This window comes from Hyaena hyaena, unplaced genomic scaffold (genome assembly GCF_003009895.1).
Source record: "Hyaena hyaena isolate Hyena2069 unplaced genomic scaffold, ASM300989v1 scaffold_49, whole genome shotgun sequence".
NCBI classification, from domain to species: Eukaryota; Metazoa; Chordata; class Mammalia; order Carnivora; family Hyaenidae; genus Hyaena; species Hyaena hyaena.
The window spans coordinates 1495761-1502386 of record NW_024080681.1 but is presented as its reverse complement, the minus strand read 5'-3'; the positions used below and the strand labels follow the sequence as shown (position 1 = coordinate 1502386).

At 40.7% G+C, this 6626-nt stretch overlaps 1 pseudogene; it reads left to right on the top strand.

Moving 5' to 3' along the window:
- The first annotated feature begins 1822 nt into the window (after positions 1-1822).
- On the top strand, positions 1823-2191 carry LOC120230879 (annotated as a pseudogene).
- The last annotated feature ends 4435 nt before the right edge of the window (positions 2192-6626 follow it).

Below are 6626 nucleotides of genomic sequence, written 5' to 3'. Positions count from 1 at the left end.
ATGTGATGATAGCCCCGATGGCCGTGCTTTCTGTTTGAATGAGAAGTTGGCTCCAACAAGAAAGAAGACAATAGTGTTCTGAGATACACAGACAATCAAGGAGCCCTATCATATCCTCTCTTGTTCATGTTGCTTCCCTGTACTGCGCACTGCTTATGTGGAGAAGGGGGACATGGAAGGAAGAGGAGCCCACAATTCCTGGTCCTTTCAGTCTCCCCTTACTCATCAGTGAGCTGAATGCAGAGTGTTGTTGGCAGAATATGCGCTTGCCAAGAAATGAAATCAAAGCAGCTGAGTCATTTTTGTGCCGCGTTTCCATTGTTCCGGGGAGGAAGTACATATGCATGTGCAGACCGTGAAATACAAATTCCATAATTGTGATACTTCTGGGAGAGGAGTAAAATGCTCTTACGTTGGCACTTTAAATTGGCATTACACAATATAAAAAGGAACCATAAAATTCATGCTAATAAATTAAAATTGTATTTTTTTTACTTAGAAAAACACTAAATAGCAAACAAACAAAAAACCCACCATGACAAGTTGGAAACTGTAAGAAAGGAAGAAGTTTTGTAATTTAGTATCTTCAGTGGCACTTTTTCTTTTTTTCCTTTCTTTTTTTTTTTTTAATGTTTTATTTATTTCTAGGAGAGAGAGAAAGACAGCGTGAGCAGGGGAGGGTCAGAGAGGGAGTCACAGACTGAAACAGGCTCCAGGCTCTGAGCTGGCAGTTAGCACAGAGCCCGACGCGGGGCTCAAACCCACAAACCGCGAGATCATGACCTAAGCGAAAGTCGGATGCCCAACCGACTAAGCCACCCAGGCGCCCCAAAACTATTTCTCTTTTCTTTTTTTAAATGTTTTTATTTATTTCTGAGAGAGAGAGAGACAGTGTGAGCAGGGGAGGGTCAGAGAGAGAGGGAGACACAGAATCTGAAGTAGGCTCCAGGCTCTGAGCTAGCTGTCAGCACAGAGCCCAATGTGGGGCTCGAACCCACGAACTGTGAGATCATAACCTGAGCCAAAGTGAGATGCTTAACCAACTGAGCCACCCAGGCACCCCATCTTTTCTTTTCAATAAGAGGTCCCACGTTTTCATTTTGCACTAGACCCCACACATTATATAGCTAACCCTGGCCTCTGCTCTCAAACTTACCTCTTCTTTAGAAACTACCCCCCTTTGTCCTTTCCTCCCTGCCACTCCTCAATCTCTGGCTATCAAAACCAACCCTTATTCTTCAAAACTACTCAAATGTGTCATCTTCTAGGGTGCCTGGGTGGCTCAGTCAGTTAAGCATGTGACTTCGGCTTAGGTCACGATCTCAGAGCTTGTGGGTTCAAGCCCTGCATCAGATTCTGTGCTGACAGCTCAGAGCCTGGAGCCTGCCTCAGATTCTGTTGTCTCCCTCCCTCTCTGCCCTTCCCCAACATGTGCGCTCACTCTCTGTCTCAAAAATAAATAAACATTAAAAAAAAAATTTTTTTTAAACCACTCAAATGGGTCATCTTCTAAAGCTGTCCCTGATCCCTCCAGAAATGATTGCTTCCTTAGCATTGAGCAACCATGAAGTTACATAGCAGAGCAACTTAGTATATATCCCCTTTCCCCTAATAGGTGTCAGTTGAGCTTTCTTGGGGGCAGTGATGGTCAGATTCTTCTTTGCTTCTCTACAGCTCTTTGCACTGCCTGTCCTTAATGGTCCTCACTAAGTATATGAGCTGAGAGGGCAGTCACATGGTCAAGGCTGCTTTTGCTGCCCATCGCTCATGTACATAGAAACAAGGTGGACCCGCTTTCCGTGCCAATAGCCTTCTCGCAGCCATGGTGAACATTCCTAAAACCCGCCGGACTTTCTGCAAGAAGTGTGGCAAGCCCAACCCCACAAAGTGACACAGTACAAGAAAGGCAAAGATTCTCTTTATGCCCAAGGAAAGTGGCGTTATGACAGGAAGCAGAGTGGCTATGGTGGACAAACTAAGCCGATTTCCCGAAAAAAGGCTAAGACTACAAAGAAGATTGTACTAAGGCTTGAATGTGTTGAGCCCAACTGCAGATCTAAGAGCATGCTGGCTATTAAGAGATGCAAGCATTTTGAACTGAGAGGAGATAAGAGAAAGGGCCAAGTGATCCAGTTCTAAGCTTCGTATTTTGTTACATGATGAAGACAATAAAATCTTGAGGTTATGTTCACTTCATTTGGTTACAGTTGGTCCTTTGAGTGAAACTAGTGCCCTCAATTTCCTTTTTGGGGGAAAAAAAAAAAAGAAACAAGGTGGACCCAGAGGATTACCTCAATTTTTTGCTGCCTTCCCCCCAACAACTAGTGAGTGTCCTTCAACTCCCAGCTTCCTTCAATAATATCTAATTTGAGGAGAAACCTTTGTCAGGTAACTCCAAGACATGAAAGTTCCACTTCCACCAAAATTCCAAGTGGTCTATTGTCACAAACTGAATTGCCCACCTCCTCCCAATTCATATGTTGAAGCTTTAACTCTCTGTATGCTTAAGGGAAGTAATTAAGTTAAATGAGGTCCTAAGGGTGGAGACCTGACCCAAAAGGATTAGTGTCCTTATAAGAGGAGACACCAGAGAAAACATAGCAAGAAAGCAGATGTCTGCAAGCTGCCAATACAATTCTTCCCAGGAACCAAATCAGCTGGTACCTTGATCTTGGACTTTCCAACCTCCAGAATGGTGTGAAATGAATTTCTTACGTTGAAGCCCTGTGGAATTTTGCCTGGCAGCCACGCACTCATACCTCTACCACTCTTCCCACTGCTTATAATAGAAGCCGACTGAACTACAGCAAGAAATTTCCTCAGGAGGCATGTGGAAGGAGAGGAAACTTTACATTTTGTCATTCTATAGAAAACTGCAGTTGTCGATTAGAAATAGCCATAGCTAAGGCAGTGTTCCCAAAGTGTAATTCATTGGCCGCCTACACAAACATACTAAATCTAAACTATATACTAGATTTCTGGAAGTTAGGCCCCCGAATATGCACTCTGAACACACACACCCTAACATGTGCAAAGCTCTGAGTCAGAGCCATGGAAGGAACTCTGGGTGAGGAAGACTCTGGGTGTGAAGGCCAAGGTCATGACTTCTCTATAATTAAGTAACTTTGATACCAGGGGCAATTGACATGCAAACCAATGCAGGGTGCATATCAGCAACCAAGAAAGAGAAGTTAGAGACAGAATAAGGAAAAAACACCCTCCCCATTGCTCCTTGTTCTAGCAATACCCAACAAGAGTGGGCCAAGGTAGCACTAGAATCACACTGTAATCAGGCCTGTGTTCACTGCTCTATCTAATGCTTAAGTGACTAATGAGTAAATTGCACATAGTGAGTCCCATGACTTCACACATTCTCATCTCATCTTTCATTTTAACTTAAGTCCAAACATAAAAGATCTACTGGGGTATTTTTTAAAAACGTGCCATGCTCCCGGTGGCCCTAGCTTCTCACTATGATCTTGACTCTGGACCCTGGGATGAAGGCCAGATGAAAGTTGCTTCATGGACATATTCCTTCCAGCGTGCCCCACAGCGAGCTCCAGAATGACTTGCCCTGGAGCAGAGGAAGGGGAAACAGAATGGAAAGAGGGGGCACTGGCACACCCAGCGAGGATATTTCCACTCGATGCCCAGTGTGGGGTATACAGCTACAGTGACTTTCATGCATGGACCATTCATATCTACCTGTTATAGTTCAATTAAGACATACATGTGCTGAGAATCAACCAAGGCAAGGACTTAGGGAAAGAGCTGCAGATGGGCACCATGCCGCAACCCAGCCCAACCAATTTAAAAACCTCTGGAAAAGTTAATCCTAAACCATATGTAGCAGCTGACCCACCATACATATTTTCTTAAATTTGAATATCACTATAGATTTGGGAGGAAACAACAAAGATTCCACTCTTTGAAGCTACAAAATCTTCATCTACTTTAAACTGAATCATGTTTATATGCCCCACAACTTGATTAAATGTGTTTGGTAAGTGTGATCTTTAATGGAACAGGAATGTTCTAAACTACTGTTTTATTCAGTAGATGTGTGCCTGAAGGTAGAATGGGATGGAGGTAAACATAATAGTTGCTAGTTTTTGTTGAATTGGTGACCTGCATTATGTTTAAGAGATCTTTTTTTTTTTTTTTTTGGAAGCTCTTTAAAACAGATACTTCTAACTTTTATCTTAATCTAATTTCTATTCCTAAGACTCTCCCTTCCTTTGGCAAGTTTATTTGAACAGAAGGTTCAACATTTAAGGTCCACCTGTAGAGAAGTCTTTTGAAGTGGGTAATAATCGCATTATAATTTACTAAGTCTGGGTTTTCAGCTCTTACTTTTAGTAATCTTTTGAACCTTAATATCACATAGATGATATCTTTCATTTCTACGCTGTTTTCTATATTTTAGAGATTTGGAGAGAGTCCCAAATTTAACCCTTTATCAGATATGTCTTTTGCAAATATCTTCTCCCAATCTGTAGGGAGCCTATTAGTTCTTTTGATTGTTTCCTTCACTGTGCAGAAGCTTTCTACTTTGATGTAGTCCCAGTAGTTTATTTTTGCTTTCATTTCCCTTGCCTCAGGAGATATATCTAGAAGAATGTTGCTACAGTTGATGTCAGAGACATTACTCCCTGTGCTCTCTTCTAGGATTTTTATAGTTTCAGGTCTCACACTTAGGGCTTTAATCTGTTTTGAGTGTGTTTTTTTGTATGGTGGTCCAGGTTCATTCTTCTGCATGTGGCTGTCCAGTTTTCCCACCACCATTTGTTGAAGAGATTCTTTTTCCCACTGGATATTCTTTCCTGCTTTGTTGAAGATTAATTGACTATATAATTGTGAGTTTATTTCTGGGTTTTTTAATCTGTTCCACTGATCTATGTGTCTGTTTTTGTGCCAGTGCCATACTGTTTTGATTACTATGACTTTGTTATATAACTTGAAGTCCAGAATTGTGATGCCTCCAGTTTTGTGTTTCTTTTCCAAGATTCCTTTGGCTCTTAGGGGTCTTTTGTGGTTCCATATACATTTTAGATGCTTGTTCTAGCTCTGTAAAAAATGCTGTTGGTATTTTGATAGGGATTGCATTAAATATGTAGATTGCTTTGGGTAGTATAGAATTTTTTTTAATTTTAGAGAGAGAAAGTGAGCAAGCAGTGGAGAGGGGCAGAGAAGAGAGAGAGGGGGGAGAAAGAGAGAGAAAGAGAGAGTCTTAGGCAGGCTCTACACTCAGGACAGAGCCTGATGCAGGGCTTGATTTCATGCCTCTGGGATCACAGCCTGAGTGGAAATCAAGAGTTGGATGCCACCCAGGCACCCCTGGTTAGTATAGATATTTTAATAATATTTGTTCTCCTAATCCATGAGCATGGAATGTGTTTCCATTTCTTTGTGTCATCTTCAATTTCTTTCATCAACGTGTTATAGTTTTCCGAGTACAGACCCTTTACCTCTTTGGTGAAGTTTATTCCTAGGTATCTTATTCTTTTTGGTGCCATTGTAAATGGAATTGTTTTCTTAATTTCTCTTTCTGCTGCTTCATTATTAGTGTATAGAAATGTAACAGATTTCTGTACATTGATTTTATATTCTGCATCTTTATTGATTTTATCAATTCTAGTAGCTTTTTGGTGGAGTCTTTAGGGTTTTCTATATATAGAAAGAATTTGCTTTCCCGAATCTACAAAAGCAAATTAGCATAATGGTTAAGGGCATGAGGTGTGAAAATGGCACGGATTCAGACTTTGGCTTTGCCGTTATTAGCTGAATGTCCTTACTTAACTTCTTTATGCCTTAGTTTCCTCACTAGAAACAATGTGTATATTAATATTTGCCTTAAGTGCTATGGACAATAGCCAAATTATGGAAAGAGCCCATATATACACACAATGGAATACTATTCAGTGATGAAAAAGAATGAAATCTTGCCATTTGCAGCAACATGGATAGAGCTAGAAGGTATTATGCTAAGCAAAATAAGTCAGTCAGAGGACACAGATATCTTATGATTTCACTCATAGGTAATATTTGAGAAACTCAACAGATGAACATATGGGAAAGTCAGTCAGAGGAAACAGATATCTTATGATTTCCACTCATAGGTAATATTTGAGAAACTCAACAGATGAACATATGGGAAGGGAAGGAAAAGTAAGAGAAAAACAGAGAGGGAGGCAAACCATAAGAGACTCTTAAATACAGAGAACAAACTGAGGGTTGATGGAGGGGAGGTGTGTAGGGGGATGGGGAAAATGAGTGATGGGCATTAAGGGGGGTACTTTTTTGGATGAGCACTGGGCATCATGTATAAGAGATGAATCACTGGGTTCTACTCCTGAAGCCAAGGCTACACTGTGTGTTAACTAACTTGAATTTAAATAAATTTAAAAAAACAAGATACAAAAGAAAACACTATAAGTTCAAAGGCTAATAAATGTGGCTACATTTTTAAAAATCTGCCATAGAGAATTGTTCTGTAAATTAAATCAGAAGATAATATGTCAGCTACTCTATACAGAGAGTTAAATAAGAATTTATATAAAGTACACAGAGAACTCTAGATGCTGGCGAGGATGTGGAGAAACGGGCACCCTCCTACACTGTTGGTG